The sequence below is a fragment of the Nerophis lumbriciformis genome, linkage group LG30 (assembly GCF_033978685.3).
Source record: "Nerophis lumbriciformis linkage group LG30, RoL_Nlum_v2.1, whole genome shotgun sequence".
Classification (NCBI taxonomy): domain Eukaryota; kingdom Metazoa; phylum Chordata; class Actinopteri; order Syngnathiformes; family Syngnathidae; genus Nerophis; species Nerophis lumbriciformis.
This window is the reverse complement of record NC_084577.2, coordinates 3,650,513-3,677,571: the sequence shown is the minus strand read 5'-3', so window position 1 is coordinate 3,677,571 and position 27,059 is coordinate 3,650,513.

Here is a 27,059-nt window from a genome sequence, read left to right as displayed (position 1 = left end):
TAGAGTGTTTGATTATCACATCACTCTAAATGTATAGACTATAAAGTTCACAAACATAAAGAGGGATGCGAGTGGGCCAGGCCAATCTTTCCTTATCCCTAAACTAAAACTGGGGAAATGTGTAGAGTGTTCTGGGCTTCAGACATGATTTTATTTCACAATTCCTCGACATAAAAAAACGCCTGGTTAGGCTTTGTGTATGTAGTGTGTGCCTTCCTTGGTTTACAGCTATGTTGTTATTATGCTGTTTGTTACTTATGTATGTTATGTTGCAGCTATTTAAAATAGTTTCGTCAATTTGTTCTGGCCTGAAACAAATCGGCCCTTTGAAACATATCTTTGTCTTTGTGTGTTGTATGTAGACCACATTGCTTAGCAGAGTTCAGTGATGCAAATGCATGTCAAGTTGATCAACAGGTTGTATTATTATTCAGTGCAATAACAGTACTGAAATGAAGGCAAAAAGGGCATTAAATGGGGCCTTAAAAAAAAAAAAAAAATATATATATATATATATATATATATATATGTATATATTTATAAAAGTAACTAAATATTTACTTTTCACAGTAACGCATTACTTTTTGGTGTAAGAAACTGAGTTACTTTTGAAATAAAGTAACTGGTGTCTGTAACTAGTTACTGCTTTTCAGTAACTAACCCAACACTCAGTCCAACCTGCCATATGCTCCTGTACTCCCTCGCTCTTCCTCCCGTTTCTGACTTGATTCAGCGCTGCAGCTGCTCATACTGATAGGTCAGGAAATAGACGCGGGGTGGTCGGCGTTTGCGCAAGGGGGGGGACACTGAAAATGAGATTGGCCAGATTAGATTGCCTGTGATTGAGCAATTAGCTATCGTCTCTATCATTTGGCTGTGGCCATGCAGGCAGCATCTGTCACTATTGGACACTCAGTTACACGCACACACACACACACACACACACACACACACACACACACACACACACACACACACACACAAACACACACACACACACATTCTTGCATGTGTTACCTTCTTGAGGCTTTGTCCTACCTCTTTAGGACCACCCTTTGTAGATATATAAAGATTTGTATCTACAACAAATTGATATACACATACTATGCAAATATAAAAAAGGTAAGCCTTTAGTTATTTGTATTTATTTATTTTTGTAATTGGTTTTTAATCTTTGTTATTTACTTCAAGTTATTACAATATGTGTCTATATACATATTTATTTATTAATTTTATAATAATTTGGGCCAAAGGGGCCGCATTTCTATTTCTTACACACACTTGTTATGACATATGTTGGCCATAGGGGGAGCACTTGAAATTTTTACACACACTTGAGTGTTGCATTAACTATTTGCAACTTTTTTGCACAGATACAAAATAACCAAACAAACTTGTAGCATCAAGTAATATATCGAGTATTTCCAGCATGTCACTGAATGTACCACACTGCTATGCAAGGTCTTGCCAAACAATTTGTAACATTATTGTGTACGTCTGGACCCCGGGATACAGATATGGTAGGCAAGTGCATGAAAGAAGCCTTCTTTATTAGAGAGGAAACACGGGAAAAACAAATATGTGCAGCTGGGAAGTGCACAAAGCGCAAACACGTTTGAGGCGCAAAGAAAACAGAGCAAAATGATCCAGCAGAGGACGAGGCTGACATAAGAAGCCTCTTGATTTCCAATCAGGGCCAGGAGAAAGGGCCAGCACTCAGACCAGAGAAGTGAGGGTAAATGGAGGAAAAGAGAATGTGAGACAGAAAAATAAGAGAACCGGCCAGGAAACAATACAAAATACAAGAGACTATTGATGACTGTCATGTAAGCTCATGACACAATTAAAAGTAATATGGGGCTTACCGGCTGTCCTTCATAGTTTTGATTAGAGCATGGGTTTGAATGCAGAGATGGAATTTGCTCACTTTAAATTTACCTGGCGCGCTGGTTTAGACCTACCCGGTATTCCCCCGCAGTTAAAAAGGGAGGAGGACATTTTTTTTGGACATTACTACTTGCTGTAGTTTGAAGCAATGCATGATGGGAATCCAGATACTGTGTGTCAGTGTACTAACGTGCCGGCTGGAATAAACACACGCTGAGAAATAGCTCCGTGTCTGCCTACTTTATCAATCAATCAATCAATCAATCTTTATTTATATAGCCCTAAATCACAAGTGTCTCAAAGGGCTGCACAAGCCACAACGACATCCTCGGTACAAAGCCCACATACGGGCAAGGAAAAACTCACCCCAGTGGGACGTCGATGTGAATGACTATGAGAAACCTTGGAGAGGACCGCATATGTGGGTAACCCCCCCCCTCTAGGGGAGACCGAAAGCAATGGATGTCGAGTGGGTCTGACATAATATTGTGAGAGTCCAGTCCATAGTGGATCCAACATAATAGTAAGAGTCCAGTCCATAGTGGGGCCAGCAGGACACCATCCCGAGCGGAGACGGGTCAGCAGCGCAGAGATGTTCCCAGCCGATGCACAGGCGAGCGGTCCACCCCGGGTCCCGACTCTGGACAGCCAGCACTTCATCCATGGCCACCGGACCTGTGCCCCCCCCCCTCAAGGAAAAGGGGAGCAGAGGAGAAAAGAAAAGAAACGGCAGATCAACTGGTCTAACAGGGGGGCTATTTAAAGGCTAGAGTATACAAATGAGTTTTAAGATGGGACTTAAATGCTTCTACTGAGGTAGCATCTCTAATTGTTACCGGGAGGGCATTCCATAGTACTGGAGCCCGAATAGAAAACGCTCTATAGCCCGCAGACTTTTTTTGGGCTCTGGGAATCACTAATAAGCCGGAGTTCTTTGAACGCAGATTTCTTGCCGGGACATATGGTACAATGCAATCGACAAGATAGGACGGAGCTAGACCGTGTAGTATTTTATACGTAAGTAGTAAAACCTTAAAGTCACTTCTTAAGTGCACAGGAAGCCAGTGCAGGTGAGCCAGTATAGGCGTAATATGATCAAACTTTCTTGTTCTTGTCAAAAGTCTAGCAGCCGCATTTTGTACCAACTGTAATTTTTTAATGCTAGACATAGGGAGACCCGAAAATAATACGTTACAGTAGTCGAGACGAGACGTAACGAACGCATGAATAATGATCTCAGCGTCGCTAGTGGATAAAATAGAACGAATTTTAGCGATATTACGGAGATGAAAGAAGGCCGTTTTAGTAACACTCTTAATGTGTGATTCAAACGAGAGAGTTGGGTCGAAGATAATACCCAGATTCTTTACTGATTCGCCTTGTGTAATTGTTTGGTTGTCAAATGTTAAGGTGGTATTATTAAATAAATGTCGGTGTTTAGCAGGACCGATAATCAGCATTTCCGTTTTCTTGGCGTTGAGTTGCAAGAAGTTAGCGGACATCCATTGTTTAATTTCATTAAGACACGCCTCCAGCTGACTACAATCCGGCGTGTTGGTCAGCTTTAGGGGCATGTAGAGTTGGGTGTCATCAGCATAACAATGAAAGCTAACACCGTATTTGCGTATGATGTCGCCTAGCGGCAGCATGTAAATACTAAAGAGTGCAGGGCCAAGAACCGAACCCTGAGGAACTCCGCACGTTACCTTAACATAGTCCGAGGTCACATTATTATGGGAGACGCATTGCATCCTGTCAGTAAGATAAGAGTTAAACCACGACAAAGCTAAGTCTGACATACCAATACGTGTTTTGATACGCTCTAATAAAATATTATGATCGACGGTATCGAAAGCAGCGCTACTTTATGGGTTATAGATAAACCTATGGATAACAGAGACATATATAATAGTCTCCTTTTCAGGTGAGAGAGGACGCTGAAGGCAGTGCCTTTAAGGCACGCCCCCGATATTGTTGTCCGGGTGGAAATCGGGAGAAATTCGGGAGAATAGTTGCCCCGGGAGATTTTCAGGAGGGACACTGAAATTCGGGAGTCTCCTGTTAAAATCGGGAGGGTTGGCAAGTATGCGTTCCTGCAAACATATCCCACCAGGCTGCTGTTCTTCCAGGCCTTATCCAAATTGCGCTCAACATTGCTATGTTGCCGTCTGAGATGTGTTGTATCCGAAATAGCTGAAATTGCGCGTTTCCTTCCTTAAAGGTATTCATGTGTGATTTCCACAAGTGTCCGATTATGAAGCTGGCTGTGGCGCGGTCTTTCTGACGTCACTTCCTGTGTGGGGTGCGGTCTTTCTGGCGTCACTTCCTCTCTGAACTCAGTTTGTAAGCGATCAATGAGTCCATGCAAAGGTAAGAGCCCGGAGATTCAATAAATAGACAACGCACTTACCCGTGTAAAAAATTATCCATTGAGGGAAACCTTAAAAGATAGTTTAGTTTGGCTGAAACAGGACTTAGACTAGGGATGATACTCGAAACCGATTTTCCCGGTTGTTCGATAAGAAAAGAACGGAGTCTTCGGACTCGAATCCCTTTTTGAGAACCGTTACCCGTTATCCGTTATCGAGACCACTATAGTAAAGAAAAAGAGTTGGTTCTTTATTCGAATCCCTCGGAACGAATCCCGTCCCGAACAGAAATGCGTGTGACATCACAAGAAATGACGTCACGTAGCTCAGTCATTAGGCGCAGATAGCAAAAGCAGGAAAAAAATGGATCGGAAAAAGCGCTCCAAGGTGTAATAAAGTTCAAAACAAAAGGTATAATCCAATGAATAACTTTACTGAGAGATTTGAGCAGGGTACAAACACATGACGGACACTTTTACGACCAACCGGAAACATAGCAACCAGGCTAGCAACGCACCTCCTTTACGGCAGCTGTCGCAACGTTCTTAAAGCAACCGCAGCACATACTGTATATATACAACATATATATATGACATGATCTCCTTTTTTTAACTTTTGTTTTTCTTTCCTTGTAAACAAAACAAAATCCCACTGTATATGTGTTGTCTGTCTAATTATAAATAATGCAGACGAGGCGTGTTTGGCTGAGTTTACTTTCACAGCGTGCTCATAACCTCATTCTCATACCGCGCATGCTCGTCACTCCCGTTGCATGCTGGGTAGTGTAGTTGTTATATTCCCTAGCTCATAACATCTTTCCTCCTATAAAGAAATAATGTTAACTCAATAAAGTGTATTTCTTTTTTTAGCTTTAACTTTTCATTTTTTAGCATTGAAACCACATTTGCAAACAACTTTTCTCTTCATAGAATTTTCTTTCAATAAAGAAATAAAGTGCAAAAATGTCAAAGCATCATAACAAACAGTTATGTCAAATAGCAGCAGAATTGCACTTTTTGGAGAGCTGTATTATTTTCAGTTTTGTGCCCAAGGGACTGATTTTATTTAACATTCTAGTATTATTTATACACCTATAGTGATCACAGAGACAGGTTGTTTTTGTGTTACTGTATATATTTGTTTTTCTGAAAAATCCCACTTAATATACTTTGGGTAACAACAGTCAATATTTATTTTTTAAATTTTTTTTTTTTTAGGGGGGTAACAGTCAATATTTATTTATTTATTAGATTAAAATGTTTTCTTATATAATAAAAGTGAGCTTTTGATAAACCAAATATTGTGTGTTTTTTTTCCATATACAACAACCTATCTGGACTCGATAAGAGAATCAATAAGGAAACGGTTCGATAAGAGGATTCAATAATAGGCTCGAACTCGATAATTTCTTATCAAACATCATCCCTAACTTAGACTAAATAATTATTAGTTTAAGGAGTTATCCGGCTTAATGTAGACAGGGCCTAAGACTATTGGGTAGCACGGTCACAACAGTGTGACGTGTTGTGCCCTAAACACTGTCACGCCTGCAGTGTTGGGACTAACGCGTTACAAAGTAACGCGTTAGTGTAACGCCGTTAGTTTCGGCGGTAACTAGTAATCTAACGCGTTATTTTTTATATTCAGTAACTCAGTTACCGTTACTACATGATGCGTTACTGCGTTATTTTACGTTATTTTTTATGGAGTATCGGCTAGAAACTGAGGATCTGATCGTGTTTTATGGCAGCGAAGCACTGACATGCTTCTGATTCTTCCTCTGCGCTCTCTGTGTGTGTGTGTCTGGGGATGGGAGGGGAGGGGGGTGCGCAATACAACGTAAACCGCTGGCCAACAAAAAAGTAACCACAGAACACTATACGATAGAGATGCGCGGATAGGCAATTATTTCATCCGCAACCGCGTCAGAAAGTCGTCAACCATCCGCCATCCACCCGATGTAACGTTTGATCAGATTTGCACCCGCCCACCATCCGCCCGTTGTTATATATCTAATATTAATAAAACAATTTAAAAAAAGGGTGAAAACTACGCGAATTGCACCTTGTGCAGACAAGATTTTTCGATCGGACACGGAGGAATTAGCGATGTAAAAGACCACGTTGGGACAAAAAAACACAAGTCTAATGCCGTTGCTAGCGATACAAGTGGAAAACTTTCAACGTTTTTCGTCGCCCAAACAGATTCTTTGGATGTGATAAATGCCGAAGTTTTATTTACGGAGGCAATAATTGAGCATGGACTTCCAATCGCACTGGCTGATCACATGGGACAGTTAAATGTTTGTAATGCAACCTTTAAAAATCATTACGCGGTGATCGCGATCCCAAAAATAAACTTTTCTTGCATGATAATGTCCAGAAAAATTCGCTTTATATTACTATAGAGTCCTTTTAACGAATGAGTTTGATGGTTTATCACAAACCTTAAATGAAAGAAGTCCTTTGTTCTCCTGCACCATGCATGCACAATCCTGTCGGCTGTATTTCACAGCACGACATACTGTAAAAAGTGTTTATACTATTTATACTTTCAATTAACAAATTGAAGTCTTGTGAAAGGTTGACAGGATAACTGGCATTAACTGTCAAAATAATTTCAAACTATTGAAGTTAGCTTACAGAATAAACATGTCAATCAACCCATATGATTTTTGCTGTAATATTTTTATTTTGAAAAGTCACTGTGACTGATAGAAAAGTGATGGTTTTAGCAACATTTTAACCTGTCTGAATGCTAATAGTCATTTTGCGTCGGCGGGCGAAGCCCTGAACCCTCCACCAGGACTTTGTCCTGGACCTACCGGGGCCTGCGGCCCTTGGACCCTGGCTACTAGGTTTTTCTGATTTAAAAGTTGGCAGGTATGGTGAGGTTATAAAGCTTTTGCCTGTTAAAGAAAGGAGACTGATCCAATGCACAGACATTCGCGTGCCACGCTGTCACGACCCAGACGCACACCTGTGCGCAATCATATGGGAGCCGCGCTGAGCGCACCTCCAAGCGCGTCTCGCTGCCGGCGACGGCCAGATATGGGCCCACGCTCCAGCGCCATCCATTTTCAGGGCTAGTTGATTCGGCAGGTGGGTTGTTACACACTCCTTAGCGGGTTCCAACTTCCATGGCCACCGTCCTGCTCTCTATATCAACCAGGGTGAGCCCCACCCCTTTCATGAGCGCACTACGCGCGGAGTGACCCCTGTTACGCGCCCCCGGCAACAGGGGTGGCAAGCAGGTAAGCTGCGCGGGCGGAGCGCGCGGAGTGACCCATGTTACGAGCCCCCGGCCACGGGGGTGGCGGGCAGGTAAGCTGCTTACCTGCTGCGCGTGACGCCGGCCGCGGCGAAAGCGGACGAGGCGGGGTGTCGGTGCGGTGGGCGCGGTAGTGACCCTGGACGTGCGTCGGGCCCTTCTCGCGGATCGCCTCAGCTACGGCTCCCGGTGGGGCCCTCTCGGGGGAAGGGGCCTCGGTCCCGGACCCCGGCGAGGCGTCCCTTCTCCGCTCCGTAAAAGTGTCCATCTCTTGCAGCAGGTGCCTGCTCGTTTTTCGTATGTGGGTAACAACATTTAACTATGTATATATATTTCCGAATTGGTTTAACTGCCACCCGCAAAAAAAAAAAAAAAAAAAAAAAAAAAAAATAATCCGCCCGACCCGACCCGCGAGCGGATAAAATCTTAGTTTTTTTAATTTCATCCGCCCGATCCGCGGATAATCCGCGGACTCCGCGGTTGTGTCCGCAAACCGCGCATCTCTACTATACGACTATACGGTATAGTGTTCTGTGGTTACTTTTTGGTTGGGCAAGCGGACGTGACGACAGGCTGTCCTCACTCAGGTCCGCACGGACCTGGAGGGGGCGTGCCTTAAGACCGGCTGAAAATCGGGAGACATTTGGGAGAATGGTTGTCCCGGGGAGAGGCACTGAAATTCGGGAGGGTTGGCAAGTATGAGATATTCTCACTTCTTTTCTTTTGTCGAGCACAAAGAAAAGAACATTTTAGTTAAATGTAAGTTGTGTCTTGGATCAAAGATCCTGTCTCCTTTCCAAAACAACAATTCAAATCTGACTGGTTAGGCTCTGTGTATGTCACGTGTGCCTTCCTTAGGTGAAGCCAGGTTTACAGCTATGTTGTTGATTGATTGATTGATGGAAACTTTTATTAGTAGGTTGCACAGCACAGTACATATTCTGAACAATTGACCTCTAAATGGTAACACCCCAATACGTTTTTCAACTTGCTTAAGTCGGGGTCCACTGATTCATGATACAGATATATACTATCAAATATATACTAACATCATAATGCAGTCATCACACAAGATAATCATCAGGGTATATACCGTATTTTCCGCACTATAAGGCGCACCTAAAAACCACAAATTTTCTCAAAAGCTGACAGTGCGCCTTATAACCCGGTGCGCTTTATATATGGATTAATATTACGATTCATTTTCATAAAGTTTCGATCTCGCAACTTCGGTAAACAGCCGCCATCTTTTTTCCCGGTAGAACAGGAAGCGCTTCTTCTTCTACGCAAGCAACCGCCAAGGTAAGCACCCGCCCCCATAGAACAGGAAGCGCTTCTTCTTCTACTGTAAGCTACCACCCGCCCCCGGAAGAAAAAGAAGCGCGCGGATATTTCGTTTCATTTCCTTTGTGTGTTTACATCTGTAAAGACCAGACTACAAAATGCACGTACGGTGAATATTCGCACCACAGGGAATGAGAAGTCATCCTTCACTGTGGTTCTAGCTTGCCATGCTAATGGCCAGAAACTTCCTCCCATGGTGATATTCAAAAGGAAGACCTTGCCAAAAGAGACCTTTCCAGCCGGCGTCATCATAAAAGCTAACTCGAAGGGATGGATGGATGAAGAAAAGATGAGCGAGTGGTTAAGGGAAGTTTACGCGAAGAGGCCGGGTGGCTTTTTTCACGCAGCTCCGTCCATGTTGATATACGACTCTATGCGCGCCCACATCACAGATGGTGTCAAAAAACAAGTGAAGCACACAAATACAACACTCGCCGTCATTCCGGGTGGATTAACCAAAGAACTCCAACCGCTGGATATTGGTGTCAACAGGGCATTCAAATCACGACTGCGAACGGCGTGGGAACAATGGATGACCGAAGGCGAACACACCTTCACTAAAACAGGCAGACAGCGCCGGACGACATACGCCAACATTTGCCAGTGGATCGTAAATGCCTGGGCAGATTTTTCGGTCACAATTGTGGTCCGAGCTTTCCGGAAGGCAGGATTCACAGAACTACTGGACAACAACAGCGACACTGACTCCGATGACTTCGACGAGACGGAACCGGCCATTTTGGATCCCACGCTTGCGCAACTTTTCAATTCGGACACCGAAGACGAAGAATTCGAAGGATTTACGAATGAAGAATAACTTCAGAAGGTGAGCGCTATGTTTATTTTGTGTGTTGTGACATTAACGTTCGAGCAACATTATGTTGCTATTGCTCTACACCATTTTGAATTTTACTATGTTTGTGATTGCACATTTGCGTACATTTTGGGACAGAGTTGTTAGAACGCTGGTTTTCAATATATTATTAAAGTTTGACTGAACTATCTGACTGTTTTTTTGACATTCCCTTTAGCGCAGCGTAGGCGCGGCTTATAATCCGGGGCGGCTTATTGGTGGACAAAGTTATGAAATATGCAATTCATTGAAGGTGCGGCTAATAATCCGGTGCGCCTTATAGTGCGGAAAATACGGTACATTGAATTATTTACTTGGTAGGCTATGTATAGCAAGTAGTGGACACAGAGAGAGAGATCAGAAAGTATAAGAAAAAATGTTTACATTTGATTATTTACAATCCAAAGAGGTATTATGTGGAAGGGAGGGTGTTAGTTTAGGGTTGTAGTTGCCTGGAGGGGTTCTTTTAGTGCGGTTTTGAAGGAGGATAGAGATGCCCTTTATTTTACACCTGTTGGGAGTGCATTCCATATTGAAGTGGCATAGAAAGAGAATGAGTTAAGACCTTTGTTAGTTCGGAATCTGAGTTTAACGTGGTTAGTGTTAGTGTTAGTGTTATTATGCTGTTTGTTACTTATGTATGTTATGTTGCAGCTATTTAAAATAGTTTTGTCAATTTGTTCTGGCCTGAAAAAATTGGCCCTTTGAAACATATCTTTGTCTTTGTGTGTTGTATGTAGAGCACATTGCTTAACAGAGTTCAGTGATGCAAATGCATGTCAAGTTGATCAACAGATTGTATTATTCTCCAGTGCAATAACAGTCCTGAAATGAAGGCTAAAAGGGCATTAATGGGAGCTTTAAAAACAAAAAGTAGAAGAAGTAACTAAATAGTTACTTTTCACAGTAACGCATTACTTTTTGGTGTAAGTAACTGAGTTACTTTTGAAATAAAGTAACTAGTAACTGTAACTAGTTACTGGTTTTCAGTAACCAACCCAACACTGCACGCCTGTGTGTGTCCGTATCAGTTGATAAGTCGTGAGCGCACACTGTCTTCATTCGCACGTCCTTGGTGCCAGTGCTTTGATAAATAAGGTGAGAAACACCATAAAGAACAAATGTGCCATCTGTGTGGTTCGAACATGTCCTCCTCAAACCACTGACTATACACACTATTTATATGTTATAGGCTACAACAATGGATAATGAGTTGGCAGCCATTATGGATAAACCACAACTAATCACATATCACTGGAAAGACCCTAAGCTTCTTAATAATGTGTTGTTAAAACACACACACACACACATACACACACACAAACATTTATCCCAACTCTTTCCATAACCAGCATGAGAGCCTGTCATTGTGGTTCCTGTCAGAGAAGCCAACATTGATGCTGTCAGCCGCAACATTCCAATTTTCTTAATGTTCTTCCATGTTCTGTTTTCACGCTTTCATTTTTTTTATTTCTCATTTGCTCCTTAGTGGGGAAGTATTATTTTCTCACCAAAACCACAGAGTCTGTCTCTGTCGTTGCCCTATAGCTGTGTGAAATTAGCAGCATGCGCTCATTGATGAGTGAGTAAAAGAACACATGGATGGATGTAGTGAAGCAGTTTTAACACAACCATTGCTTTTAAGCGTTCTGATAAATAATTCAGGCACAAACCCCGTTTCCATATGAGTTTGGAAATTGTGTTAGATGTAAATATAAACAGAATACAATGATTTGCAAATCCTTTTCAACCCATATTCAGTTGAATATGCTACAAAGACAACATATTTGATGTTCAAACTGATAAACATTTTTTTTTTTTGCAAATAATCATTAACTTTAGAATTTGATGCCAGCAACACGTGACAAAGAAGTTGGGAAAGGTGGCAATAAATACTGATAAAGTTGAGGAATGCTCATCAAACACTTATTTGGAACATCCCACAAATTGGGAACAGGTGGGTGCCATGATTGGGTATAAAAGTAGATTCCATGAAATGCTCAGTCATTCACAAACAAGGATGGGGCGAGGGTCACCACTTTGTCAAAAAATGCGTGAGCAAATTGTTGAACAGGGACGGCGTGGCGCAGTGGAAGAATGGCCGTGCGCGGCCCGAGGGTCCCTGGTTCAATCCCCACCTAGTACCAACCTCGTCTTGTCCGTTGTGTCCTGAGCAAGACACTTCACCCTTGCTCCTGATGGGTGCTGGTTAGCACCTTGAATGGCAGCTCCCTCCATCAGTATGTGAATGTGTGTGTGAATGGGTAAATGTGGAAGTAGTGTCAAAGCGCTTTGAGTACCTTGAAGGTAGAAAAGCGCTATACAAGTACAACCCATTTATCATTTATTTAACAGCTTAAGAAAAACCTTTCTCAACCAGTTATTGCAAGGAATTTAGGGATTTCACCATCTACGGTCCGTAATATCATCAAAGGGTTCAGAGAATCTGGAGAAATCACTGCACGTAAGCAGCTAAGCCCGTGACTTTCGATCCCTCAGGCTGTACTGCATCAACAAGCGACATCAGTGTGTAAAGGATATCACCACATGGGCTCAGGAACACTTCAGAAACCCACTGTCAGTAACTACAGTTGGTCGCTACATCTGTAAGTGCAAGTTAAAACGCTCCTATGCAAGGCGAAAACCGTTTATCAACAACACCCAGAAATGCCGTCGGCTTCGCTGGGCCTGAGCTCATCTAAGATGGACTGATACAAAGTGGAAAAGTGTTCTGTGGTCTGACGAGTCCACATTTCAAATTGTTTTTGGAAACTGTGGATGTCGTGTCCTCCGGATCAAAGAGGAAAAGAACCATCCGGATTGTTATAGGCGCAAAGTTGAAAAGCCAGCATGTGTGATGGTATGGGGGTGTATTAGTGCCCAAGACATGGGTAACTTACACATCTGTGATGGTGCCATTAATGCTGAAAGGTACATACAGGTTTTGGAGCAACATATGTTGCCATCCAAGCAACGTTACCATGGACGCCCCTGCTTATTTCAGCAAGACAATGCCAAGCCACGTGTTACATCAACGTGGCTTCATAGTAAAAGAGTGCGGGTACTAGACTGGCCTGCCTGTAGTCCAGACCTGTCTCCCATTGAAAATGTGTGGCACATTATGAAGCCTAAAATACCACAACGGAGACCCCCGGACTGTTGAACAACTTAAGCTGTACATCAAGCAAGAATGGGAAAGAATTCCACCTGAGAAGCTTAAAAAATGTGTCTTCTCAGTTCTCAAACGTTTACTGAGTGTTGTTAAAAAGAAAGGCCATGTAACACAGTGGTGAACATGCCCTTTCCCAACTACTTTGGCACGTGTTGCAGCCATGAAATTTTAAGTTAATTATTATTTGCAAAAACAAATGAAGTTTATGAGTTTGAACATCAAATATCTTGTCTTTGTAGTGCATTCAATTGAATGTGGGTTGAAAAGGATTTGCAAATCATTGTACTCCGTTTATATTTACTTCTAACACAATTTCCCAACTCATACGGAAATGGGGTTTGTACATTAAGTCCTCTTATAGTGTGTTTAAAGGCAGCAAGGCAGTGTTGTTGAGTTTGGAAGCGACAGCGTACAACCGTGACGTCATCACAAGTCTACTCTGAGCGGAGAGTTTTGGATCTCTACACTTTGGCCAGCGTTTGGTAAAGCCTGCGTTTTTAAGGACAAAAGTATGCGTCTGCATGTGGACAAAAGGCCGAAACGCAGAGATAAGTATGCGTTTATTAAGTATCTGTGTTCGTGTGGACATGTCCTTAACGAGGCAAAATGCCGTAAAAAAAACAACTTCACGACGCCTCGACGCAGCGAAAATTCCCCGAATATATTTTGTAATCGAATTACTCTAATAATAGTTTCAGCTTCCTCATCTTTCCTCCCTGTATTAACCTAAAAGCCTTAGTGGGCACATGCGTGGACAGCACCTTTTAGCTCTTATTTCCAAAATTGTGTACACTACTGAATTGGGGTCTTATGCCAACATATGGACACTTATACTGCTATCTGGTGGTGTCAGAAGAGTATAACATACCGTATTTTCCGCACTATAAGGCGCACCGGATTATTAGCCGCACCTTCAATGAATTACATATTTCATAACTTTGTCCACCAATAAGCCGCCCCGGATTATAAGCCGCGCCTACGCTGCGCTAAAGGGAATGTCAAAAAAACAGTCAGATAGTTCAGTCAAACTTTAATAATATATTGAAAACCAGCGTTCTAACAACTCTGTCCCAAAATGTACGCAAATGTGCAATCACAAACATAGTAAAATTCAAAATAGTGCAGAGCAATAGCAACATAATGTTGCTCGAACGTTAATGTCACAACACACAAAATAAACATAGCGCTCACCTTCTGAAGTTATTCTTCATTCGTAAATCCTTCGAATTCTTCGTCTTCGGTGTCCGAATTGAAAAGTTGCGCAAGCGTGGGTTCCAAAATGGCCGGTTCCGTCTCGTCGAAGTCATCGCAGTCAGTGTCGCTGTTGTTGTTCAGCAGTTCTGTGAATCCTGCCTTCCGGAAAGCTCGGACCACAGTTGTGACCGAAATATCTGCCCAGGCATTTACGATCCACTGGCAAATGTTGGCGTATGTCGTCCGGCGCTGTCTGCCCGTCTTAGTGAAGGTGTGTTCGCCTTCGGAGCTGTGTGAAAAAAGCCACCCGGCCTCTTCGCGTAAACTTCCCTTAACCACTCGCTCATCTTTTCTTCATCCATCCATCCCTTCGAGTTAGCTTTTATGATGACGCCGGCTGGAAAGGTCTCTTTTGGCAAGGTCTTCCTTTTGAATATCACCATGGGTGGAAGTTAGCATGGCAAGCTAGAACCACAGTGAAGGATGACTTCTCATTCCCTGTGGTGCGAATATTCACCGTACGTGCTCCCGTTCCACAGTGCGGTTCACAGGAATATCAGTTGCTGTGAAATACGGTAGTAATCCGTGTGCGGATGGAGAGATTGCGTCTTTTTATGAACCGGATCCTTGTCGCTTAGTAGGAGCCATTTTGTGGTCTTTACAGATGTAAACAGGAAATGAAACGTACGGTGATATCCGCGCGTTTTTTCTTCTTCTTCCGGGGGCGGGTGGTTGCTTACAGTAGAAGAAGAAGCGCTTCCTGTTCTATGGGGGCGGGTGCTTTCCTTGGCGGTTGCTTGCGTAGAAGAAGAAGCGCTTCCTGTTCTACCGGGAAAAAAGATGGCGGCTGTTTACCGAAGTTGCGAGATCGAAACTTTATGAAAATGAATCGTAATAAAGCGCACCGGGTTATAAGGCGCACTGTCAGCTTTTGAGAAATTTGTGGTTTTTAGGTGCGCCTTATAGTGCGGAAAATACGGTACAATGGAATTTTGAAAAAAAAGGGGTAAAAATAAAAATTTGCATGTCACGACACATGAAGTACACGTTTGTGTACTTATGGACTAAGTACATCATATCAAAATATGATTTTTAGTTTTTATTCTAATTAGGGTCCAATAAGCCCAAATAGCAAAGAGAAATTAAAAAAAAAAGCATGTAAACAAACAGCTTGGGCCTTAAGAGGTTAAATGGTGTACCCCAGGGTTCCATATCCGTTGTTGTTTTTCGTCAATGTCAATAATCTCTGCGATAATGTGTCGGAATGCTGCGTTCCATTTTTATGCAGATGATGTGGTCATATATTGCTTCTCCCCGCTGTAGCGCAAACCATTGAGCTCCTGCAGTTTGCTTTTGATGTTGTTCAGTCCCAACCGATTCAGTTGAGACTGGTGCTAAATGCAGAGAAATCTTCGGGGACGTTATTTTAAAATGGCAAACTACTGTCATTGAACATTCCAAATATATCAACTGCTCATAAAGTTGAACTTGAAATGGTTAGTACATACTTATTTGACGAATATTATTGATGAGTCTTTTATACCACACAAATACAAATTTGTGGCTCAACATAAAATACAATTGTTTTATTTTTTTATTTAGAAACAAGTACTGTTGTTCCTTACAAGTTGGGAACCGCTTTATTCTGACCCCTTTCATGCCTTTGCTCTAGGTTATGGAAACTTGCTTTTTATGAATGCACCTGACACTTATCTGAAAAAAACTGGATACTGTGTATCATTGTGCTTTACATGTTATTACTTGTTGTGGCAACCTTGTCCACCATTGCACGGCAAACTGTACATCTGTGTCAGTCCGTAGATGTTCTCAATGGATGTTTTTTTTTTATAAATAAATAACTTCTTGGTCTGGTTCCCACCTGTTTAAGGTATTTTATGTGTAGAGACTCCAATCGCTACAGTTTGTGGTCACATGACATCATTGGCGCCAACACGAGTCTCGGTAAAAAAAAAAAAAAGCCTCCAGAATTGCTGCTCCATGGTCATGGAATGAATTAGGAACGGATCTGAGGTTACCTGAACTGATCACTTTGGGGGAATTTCAGTTCATTATAAAAGATAAGGAAATTAGTTGTTTTAGGCACTGTACTTGTTTTTAAATATTTTTTTATGAAACATTGAAACATGCATGTTTTTATGTTTGTGTTGTAAGTAATTTGTACTTTTAACTATAGTGTGTGACTGCTCCTGTTTTTTTGTTGTTGTTCTATGTATTTATGAATATGTTTTTTTGCTGCTCTCTTAGCCAGTTCCCTCTTGTAAAATAAATTTTAATCTCAATAAAAAAAATTCTGGTTCAACTAAGTTAAAAATGTTAAATGTTCTTGTAAAAATGCATTATGTAATGATGGTGCATTACGTAATAATCCATCAATCCATCAATTTAATATTTTTTTACCTCATTATGTAATAATGCCACATTTTGTAATACAATTTTTTAATGCATTTTATAATAAACATTGCTCATTTTGCAATAACTTCCTACATATTGTATATCGTATTTAAAAATATGGGTGCTGCACTTTTTTGGAATAAAATTTAACAATTTTGTGCATTATGCAATTAACTATCAAATTTGATCCATCCATCCATTTTCTTTCCGCTTATCCGAGGTCGGGTCACGGGGGAAGCAGCCTAAGCAGAGAAGCCCAGACTTACCTCTCCCCAGCCACTTTGTCCAGCTCCTCCCGGGGGATCCCGAGGCGTTCCCAGGCCAGCCGGGGGGCATAGTCTTCCCAATGTGTCCTGGGTCTTCCCCGTGGCCTCCTGCTGGTCGGACGTGCCCTAAACACCTCCCGAGGGAGGCGTTCGGGCGTAATCCTGACCAGATGCCTGAATCACCTCATCTGGCTCCTCTCAGTGTGGAGGAGCAGCGGCTTTATCTGAGCTCCTCCTGGATTGATAGAGTTTATCACCCAATCTCTAAGGGAGAGACCCGCCACCCGGCGGAGGAAACTAATTTCGGCCGCTTGTACCCGTGATCTTGTCCTTTCGGTCATAACCCAAAGCTCATGACCATAGGTGAGGATGGGAACGTAGATCAACCGGTAAATTGAGAGCTTTGCCTTCCGGCTTAGCTCCTTCTTCACCACAACAGATCGATACAGCGTCCGCATTACTGAAGACGCCGCACAGATCCGCCTGTCGATCTCACGATCCACTCTTCCCTCACTCGTGAACAAGACTCCTAGGTACCTGAACTCTTCCACTTGGGGCAAGATCTCCTCCCCAACCTGGAGATGGCACTCCACCCTTTCCCGGGCGAGAACCATGGACTCAGACTTGGAGGTGCTGATTCTCATCGCAGTCGCTTCACACTCGGCTGCGAACCGATCCAGTGAGAGCTGAAGATCTTGGCCAGTTGAAGCCATCAGGACCACATCATCTGCAAAAAGCAGAGGCCTAATCCTGCAGCCACCAAACCATATCCCCTCAATGCCCTGACTGCGCCTAGAAATTATGTCCATAAAAGTTATGAAGAGAATCGGTGACAAAAGGCAGCCTTGGCGGAGTCCTACCCTTACTGGAAACGGGTCCGACTTACTGCCGGCAATGCGGACCAAGCTCTTACACTGATTATACAGGGAGCGGACCGCCACAATCCAGAGGTACCGCCCCCGATGTCCACGCGATGTTGCAGAATCTTGTCAACCAAGACAGCCCCACAGCATCCAGAGCCTTAAGGAACTCCGGGCGAGTCTCATCCACCCCCGGGGCCTTGCCACCGAGGAGCTTTTTAACTACCTCGGCAACCTCAGCCCCAGAAATAGGAGAGCCCACCACAGATTTCCCCAGGCACTGCTTCCTCATAGGAAGACGTGTTGGTGGGATTAAAGAAGGTCTTCGAAGTATTCCCTCCACCGACCCACAACAGCCGCAGTAGAGGTCAGCAGCACACCATCCTCACCACACACCACTGAGGTGGCGGATGGTGGTCCAGAATCGCTTCGAAGCCGTCCGGAAGTCATTTTCCATAGCTTCCCCAAACTCCTCCCATGTCCGAGTTTTTGCCTCTGCGACCGCTGAAGCCGCAGTCGCTTGGCCTGTAGGTACCTGTCCGCTGCCTTTGGAGTCCCATGAGCCAAAAGGACCCGATAGGACTCCTTCTTCAGCTTGACGGCATCCCTCACTGCTGGTGTCCACCAGCGGGTTCTTGGATTATCGCCACGACAGGCACCAACCACCTTGCGGCCACAGTTCCAATCAGCCTCCTCAACAATAGAGGCACGGAACATGGTCCACTCGGACTCAACGTCCAGCACCTCCCTCGTGACATGTTCAAAGTTCTTCCAGAGGTGGGAATTGAAACTCTCTCTGGCAGGAGACTCTGCAAGGCGTTCCCAGCAGACCCTCACAATGCGTTTGGGCCTGCCAGGTCTGTCCGGCATCCTTCCCCACCATCGGAGCCAGCTCACCACCAGGTGGTGATCGGTAGAAAAATCTCTGCCCCTCTCTTCACCCGAGTGTCCAAAACATGAGGCCGTAAATCCGATGACACAACTACAAAGTCAATCATGGAACTGCGGCCGAGGGTGTCCTGGTGCCAAGTGCACATATGGACACCCTTATGTGTGAACATTGTGTTTGTTATGGACAATCCGTGACGAGCACTTAAGTCCAATAACAAAGCACCACTTCGGTTCAGATTCGGGCGGCCATTCTTCCCAATCACGCCTCTCCAAGTTTCACTGTCGTTGCCATTATGAGCGTTGAAGTCCCCCAGCAGAACAAGGGAATCCCCCGAGGGAGCACTCTCCAGTACTCCCTCAAGGGAATCCAAAAAGAGTGGGTACTCTGAGCTGCTGCTTGGTGCATAAGCACAAACAACAGTCAGGACCCGTCCCTCCACCCGAAGGCGGATGTAAGCTACCCTCTTGTCTACTGGGTTAAAGTTCAACGCGCAGGCTTTGAGCCGGGGGGGGCAACAAAAATTGCCACTCCAGCCCGTCGCCTCTCATTGTTTGCAACACCAGAGTGGAAGAGAGTATCACCCCTCTCGAGAGAACAGGTTCCAGAGCCCTTGCTGTGCGTCGAAGCGCACAAGCTCAGGCTCCTTCCTTCCCAGCGAGGTGACGTTCCACGTCCCAAGAGCTAGCTTATGTAGCTGAGGATCGTACCGCCAAATGCCCTGCCTTCAGCTGCCGCCCAGCTCACACTGCACCCGACCTCTATGACCCCTTCCATGAGTGGTGAGCCCATTGGAGGGGGGGGGGCCCACCTTGCCTCTTCGGGCTGAGCCCGGTCGGGCCCCATGGGGACAGGCCCGGCCACCATGCGCTCGCCATCGTGCCCCACCTCTGGGCCTGGCTCCAGAGGGAAGCCCCGGTGACCCGCGTCCGGGCGAGGGAAATCTCCGTCCTCGATTTGTACTTTTCATAAAGGTCTTTGAGCTGCTCTTTGTCTGATCCCCCACCTAGGACCTGTTTGTCTTGGGATACCCTCCCAGGGGGCATAGAAGCCCCCAGACAACATAGCTCCTAGGGTCATTGGGACACGCAAAGTCCTCTACCACGATAAGGTGGCAGCTCAGAAAGGAGTATCAATTTGATGACTTAGTTAAAAAAACAAAACAAAAAAATGTTCAACTTTATTATAATTAATTTTAAGAATCTATTAGGATGTTTCATTGGTAATTATAACTATAGGTAAGAATGTGATTGCAAACTACAGCAGAGACAAAAGCTAGTGAATTAATACTAATATGAAAATGACCAGTGCACTAAAATGTTGGAAGACACACACTAGTGTAAAAACGATTATATTATATTATATTACTATAATATAATATAATATAATATTATATTATATTACTATAATATAATGGATTATATTATATTATATTACTATAATATAATGGATTATATTATATTCCTATAATATACAATACAAATAATAAAAAACACAAATACAAATATTAAACAGAAAAAATATATATTTAGTCAGAGACCATGTTTCAAAAATGTTAAAAAAAACAAAAATCTAAATATTTGATGCATTATGAAATCAACTTTTGCCTAAATGTATGCTTATACTATAGATCAGTGAGTCCCAAAATGTGGTACATGTACCACTCGTGGTAAATGGTAGCATCTAGTGGTACACCAAAGAATCACTTGACTAAAGTACGGTGTTTTGTTTTACTATATTCAAACACAGTGTTACTGTTTGTCTGTGTGTAATGTTACAGTGGGAATTGTTTTTCTATATCCTCATTAAATAAAACATCTACCTTGTTTTTAATGAATACTTAGGCCTACTACGCTACTGTATTTTAATGTCGGTCATTTTTGTGGTACTTGGGAATCCAAGTGGCAGCACGGTAGGAGAGGGGTTAGTGCATCTGCCTCACAATACGAAGGTCCTGAGTAGTCTTGGGTTCAATCCCGGGCTCGGGATCTTTCTGTGTGGAGTTTGCATGTTCTCTCCGTGACTGCGTGGGTTCCCTCCGGGTACTCCGGCTTCCTCCCACTTCCAAAGACATGCACCTGGGGATAAATTGATTGGCAACACTAAATTGGCCCTAGTGTGTGGATGTGAGTGTGAATGTTGTCTGTCTATCTGTGTTGGCCCTGCGATGAGGTGGCGACTTGTCCAGGGTGTACACCGCCTTCCGCCCGATTGTAGCTGAGATAGGCTCCAGCGCCCCCCGCGACCCCGAAGGGAATAAGCGGTAGAAAATGGATGGATGGATGGGAATCCAAGTTTTTTCTAAAGAGGTACTTGGTAAAAAAAGAAAAAAAAAAAGTTTGAGAACCACTGCTATAGATTATACAAAACTTTTTTTTTTTAAATACTGTAGCTTTTGTCTACAGCAGAGGTGTCCAAACATTATCCAGCAAGAGCCACATAGAGAAAAAAATAAAAAATGCAAGGGCAACTTTTATACATTTTGTATATGAAAAATACTCAAACCAAAACAATGTAGGTGACCATATGCTAACATTTGAAAAACACATCTACATCTTAGCCTTGTGTTATAGATAAAAAAGCATTACAATCATTCATGATTATTTTAATAATGATTGTATTTGTATTTATGTTAACTGTGCTCTAAAGTAAGCTTGTATTTACTAATATTGCTATTATGAACTGAAACGCTTTTGAGGGCTTTAGTACACTCAAAAACATATTACGTATCACAAAAAATGTGTACACTTTTTCATAATGACAGGACACACGGAAATCATCAAAGACCTCATGCAGTAAGACGCTCAGGTTGAGGACCATTTTGGTTTTCAGGTCCCATCTTTGGGGGATTTGGTCCCGTTGAATTTTTCATAGTTTTTTGTTCTAATTTGATTGAATTAATTTTTTCTTCTAATTTGGGACCTGTTTAGTTTGTCTATAGAATGTGTCGCGGGCCAATAAAAATTGAGCTGCGGGCCACAAATGGCCCCCGGTCCGCACTTTGGACACCCCTGCTCTACAGCTTGTGATCACATTCTCTGCTATAATCACTACATTTACATTTGACCAATGAAATTCTTAAAATTAATTCTAAAGAAAATGTTTCATGATGCGCTGATAGTTTTTTTCTAATTAAGGCATTCAATGTGATGCTTTCTTTCATAACACACCAAATTGTTGCATTGTATCCAAAAAGGTGTATTTTCTGGTAACTTTTGCAATATGTAGCAAGTTATTTTAAAATGTCTTCAAGTGTTTTATTACAAAATGTGGCATTGTTACATAATAAAGTGAACATGTATTACATTGTTACGTAATGCATTGCAACCGTTCATTTTACATTGTTTTCTGCTTGTAAAACAATTGTTTCGCTCTATAACAGGGGTGGGCAATTAATTTTTATCGGGGGCCGCATAAGCAACCCGAGCACTGCTGGAGGGCCACACCGACAATATTTCAATTAAATGTTGCTCAATATTATTTTTGATATACCGTAAGATAAATAATAATAATAATAATAATAATAATAATAATACTCCTCTCTGAGCTGCCACCTTAACGTGGTAGAGGAGTTTGTGTGTCCCAATGATCCTAGGAGCTATGTTGTCCGGGGGATTTTAGGCCCCCTGGTAGGGTCTCCCAAGAAAAACTGGTCCTAGGTGAGGGATCAGACAAAGAGCAGCTCAAAGACCTCCATGAAATATAAAAACCAAGGACCCAGATTTCCCTCGCCCGGACGCGGGTCACCGGGGCCCCCCTCTGGAGCCAGGCCCGGAGGTGGGGCATGATGGCGAGCGCCTGGTGGCCGGGCCTGTTCCCATGGGGCCCGGCCGGGCACATCCCGAAGAGGCAACGTGGGTCCCCCCTCCAATGGGCTCACCACCCATAGCAGGGGTCATAGAGGTCGGGTGCGATGTGAGCTGGGCGGAAGCCGAAGGCAGGGCATTTGGCGGTCCGATCCTTGGCTACAGAAGCTAGCTCTTGGGACGTGGAACGTCACCTCGCTGGGGGGAAGGAGCCTGAGCTAGTGTGCGAGGTGGAGAAGTTCCGGCTAGATATAGTCGGACTCACTTCGACGCACAGCAAGGGCTCTGGAACCAGTTCTCTCGAGAGGGGCTGGACTCTCTTTCACTCTGGCGTTGCCGGCAGTGAGAGGCGACGGGCTGGGGTGGCAATTCTTGTTGTCCCCCGGCTCAGAGCCTGTACATTGGAGTTCAACCCGGTGGACGAGAGGGTAGCTTCCCTCCGCCTTCGGGTGGGGGAACGGGTCCTGACTGTGGTTTGCGCTTACGTGCCAAACCGGAGCTCAGAGTACCCACCCTTTTTGGATTCACTCGCTGGAGTACTTGAGAGTCCTCCCCCGGGTGATTCCCTCGTTCTACAGGGGGACTTCAATGCTCATGTTGGCAACGACAGTGAAACCTGGAGAGGCGTGATTGGGAAGAATGGCTGCCCGGATCTGAACCCGAGCGGTGTTGTGTTATTGGACTTTTGTGCCCGTCACAGATTGTCCATAACGAACACAATGTTCAAACATAAGGGTGTCCATATGTGCACTTGGCACCAGGACGCCCTAGGCCGCAGTTCCATGATCGACTTTGTAGTTGTGTCATGGGATTTGCGGCCTCATGTTTTGGACACTCGGGTGAAGAGAGGGGCGGAGCTTTCTACCGATCACCACCTGGTGGTGAGTTGGCTGCGATGGTGGGGGAGGATGCCGGACAGACCTGGCAGGCCCAAACGCATTGTGAGGGTTTGCTGGGAACGTCTGGCAGAGTCTACCGTCAGAGAGAGTTTCAATTCCCACCTCCGGAAGAACTTTGAACATGTCACGAGGGAGGTGCTGGACATTGAGTCCGAATGGACCATGTTCCGCGCCTCTATTGTCGAGGCGGCTGATTGGAGCTGTGGCCGCAAGGTAGTTGGTGCTTGTCGTGGCGGTAATCCTAGAACCCGTTGGTGGACACCGGCGGTGAGGGATGCCGTCAAGCTGAAGAAGGAGTCCTGTCAGGTTCTTTTGGCTCATAGGACTCCTGAGGCAGCGGACAGGTACCGACAGGCCAAGCGGTGTGCGGCTTCAGCGGTCGCAGAGGCAAAAACTCGGACATGGGAGGAGTTCGGGGAAGCCATGGAAAACGACTTCCGGACGGCTTCGAAGCGATTCTGGACCACCATCCGCAGCCTCAGGAAGGGGAAGCAGTGCACTAGCAACACCGTGTATGGCGAGGATGGTGTTCTGCTGACCTCGACTGCGGATGTTGTGGATCGGTGGAGGGAATACTTCGAAGACCTCCTCAATCCCACCAACACGTCTTCCTATGAGGAAGCAGTGCCTGGGGAGTCTGTGGTGGGCTCTCCTATTTCTGGGGCTGAAGTTGCTGAGGTAGTTAAAAAGCTCCTCGGTGGCAAGGCCCCAGGGGTGGATGAGACCCGCCCGGAGTTCCTTAAGGCTCTGGATGCTGTGGGGCTGTCTTGGTTGACAAGACTCTGCAGCATCGCGTGGACATCGGGAGCGGTACCTCTGGATTGGCAGACCGGGTTGGTGGTTCCTCTCTTTAAGAAGGGGAACCGGAGGGTGTGTTCTAACTATCGTGGGATCACACTCCTCAGCCTTCCCGGTAAGATCTATTCAAGTGTACTGGAGAGGAGGCTACGCCGGAGAGTCGAACCTCGGATTCAGGAGGAACAGTGTGGTTTTCGTCCTGGTCGTGGAACTGTGGACCAGCTCTATACTCTCGGCAGGGTTCTTGAGGGTGCATGGGAGTTTGCCCAACCAGTCTACATGTGTTTTGTGGACTTGGAGAAGGCATTCGACCGTGTCCCTCGGGAAGTCCTGTGGGGAGTGCTCAGAGAGTATGGGGTATCGGACTGTCTGATTGTGGCAGTCCGCTCCCTGTATGCTCAGTGCCAGAGCTTGGTCCGCATTGCCGGCAGTAAGTCGGACACGTTTCCAGTGAGGGTTGGACTCCGCCAAGGCTGCCCTTTGTCACCGATTCTGTTCATAACTTTTATGGACAGAATTTCTAGGCGCAGTCAAGGCGTTGAGGGGATCTGGTTTGGTGGCTGCAGGATTAGGTCTCTGCTTTTTGCAGATGATGTGGTCCTGATGGCTTCATCTGGCCAGGATCTTCAGCTCTCACTGGATCGGTTCGCAGCCGAGTGTGAAGCGACTGGGATGAGAATCAGCACCTCCAAGTCCGAGTCCATGGTTCTCGCCCGGAAAAGGGTGGAGTGCCATCTCCGGGTTGGGGAGGAGATCTTGCCCCAAGTGGAGGAGTTCAAGTACCTCGGAGTCTTGTTCACAAGTGAGGGAAGAGTGGATCGTGAGATCGACAGGCGGATCGGTGCGGCGTCTTCAGTAATGCGGACGCTGTATCGATCCGTTGTGGTGAAGAAGGAGCTGAGCCGGAAGGCAAAGCTCTCAATTTACCGGTCGATCTACGTTCCCATCCTCACCTATGGTCATGAGCTTTGCGTTATGACCGAAAGGACAAAATCACGGGTACAAGCGGCCGAAATGAGTTTCCTCCGCCGGGTGGCGGGGCTCTCCCTTAGAGATAGGGTGAGAAGCTCTGCCATCCGGGGGGAGCTCAAAGTAAAGCCGCTGCCCCTCCACATCGAGAGGAGCCAGATGAGGTGGTTCGGGCATCTGGTCAGGATGCCACCCGAACGCCTCCCTAGGGAGGTGTTTAAGGCACGTCCGACCGGTAGGAGGCCGCGGGGAAGACCCAGGACACGTTTGGAAGACTATGTCTCCCGGCTGGCCTGGGAACGCCTCGGGGTCCCACAGGAAGAGCTGGACGAAGTGGCTGGGGAGAGGGAAGACTGGGCTTCCCTGCTTAGGCTGCTGCCCCCGCGACCCGACCTCGGATAAGCGGAAGAAGATGGATGGATGGATGGATGGATGGATAATAATAATAATAATAATAATAATAATAATTTCATTTAACCGAACTTAACTTTATACAAAAGCAGATTGCTTTTGATGGTTTTATTTTTAACTCTGTTTTACACAACACTTCCTGATGTATAATACAATGTAAAAATGTCCATTTCTGCACAGGGTTAATTTCTGTCACTTTATCCTGCATTATCCAACATTTTTCCCTGTCAGATTTGGACAACCATCTGTTGTTAAAAATCGTTTTTAATCATATTTATTTAATATTATTTTTTATAAATATGTAATAATTTTTTGTCTTTATTCAGTCATTGGTGGAGCTAAGGATAATATTTGAATATTGTTTTTAATATTGTTGTGCAGCACTTTGGAAACATTTTGTTGTTTAAATGTGCTATATAAATAAAGTGGATTGGATTGGATTGTCACACCTGCCAGCTTGTCCCATTTCAGTCCTAACATGCCCAAACATGCATTTACCTATGTGAACAAGTCATTACCTGTGGTTGTCTCTTTAATTGACTGCATGGCTGCCAGCTCCTTCGTGATTTGAAAGCCTGTAGTTATCCCACGTAAGAAGATGAGCAGCTGGGCGGTGTCACGTACATCACAGCTCTCATCCAAAGCCAGCAAAAAACAGTCAAAGTCTCCGGCATATCAGCGCAACAGAGTCCAATAAGCACTCCTTAATAAACTCTCCGTCAGAAAACGCCTTACTTTTTCTGGTGATTTTGTGAGAAATGATGAAACTTGTCCTGACGGCTGCATCTCTGGGGGTGTGAAATTTGGCAAAAAGTCCTTGTTGGGTTTGCAGTTTTACCATCAACGCATCAGCCTCCCTTGCGCGCTCTTCATCAGACGGATTCCACTATTTTCCTCGTGCTTCGTCGTGTAGTGGCAATTCAAATTATATTCTTTAAACACAGCAACATGTGTACCACAAATTAAGCACACGACTTTACCTTTAATTTCTGTAAAGAAATACTTGGCAGTCCATGTCTTGTTGAAAACACGCCATTCGTCATCAACTTTTCTCTTTTTAGCGTCTCATCACTTGTCGCTGTGCACCTTCACTCACAGGTTACACCCGGACATACGCCCATAAATAACACTTTTCAAAATAAAAGCAGCACAGTTGTATTGCACGCACGACATAGATGTTTTTTTAACTTTATTTTGTAATTTGTGATTGCCGCCGTTCACAATCACACACGCGCATACGTCCACACGGAAGTAATACAAATAACGCTTTTCAAAACAAAAGCAGCATGGTTGTATTGCACACTTGACATAGATACTTTTTTAAATTTATTTTGTATTTTATGATTGGCCTCACGCGGGCCAGACAGGGACGCACAAAGGGCCGGATGTGGCCCGCGGGCCGCAGAATGCCCAGGCCTGCTCTACAAAATGTGTTGTGTGCTAATATTTTTGGGTGTCTCCATTATTTCTAATGGGGAAACATCCTTTATTTTTCAAACGATCGGGTCTTCCTCTGACACTTTGGAAAGGATTACTAATGAAAACCTAGGTAACACTGTGTGTGTCTATTTAAAAGGAGACTGATGACACTTAGAAGGGGGAGGAAGGGACCACCTTTTGCTGCACTGAGGACCACTAAAATGAATTTGATGAATTGGTC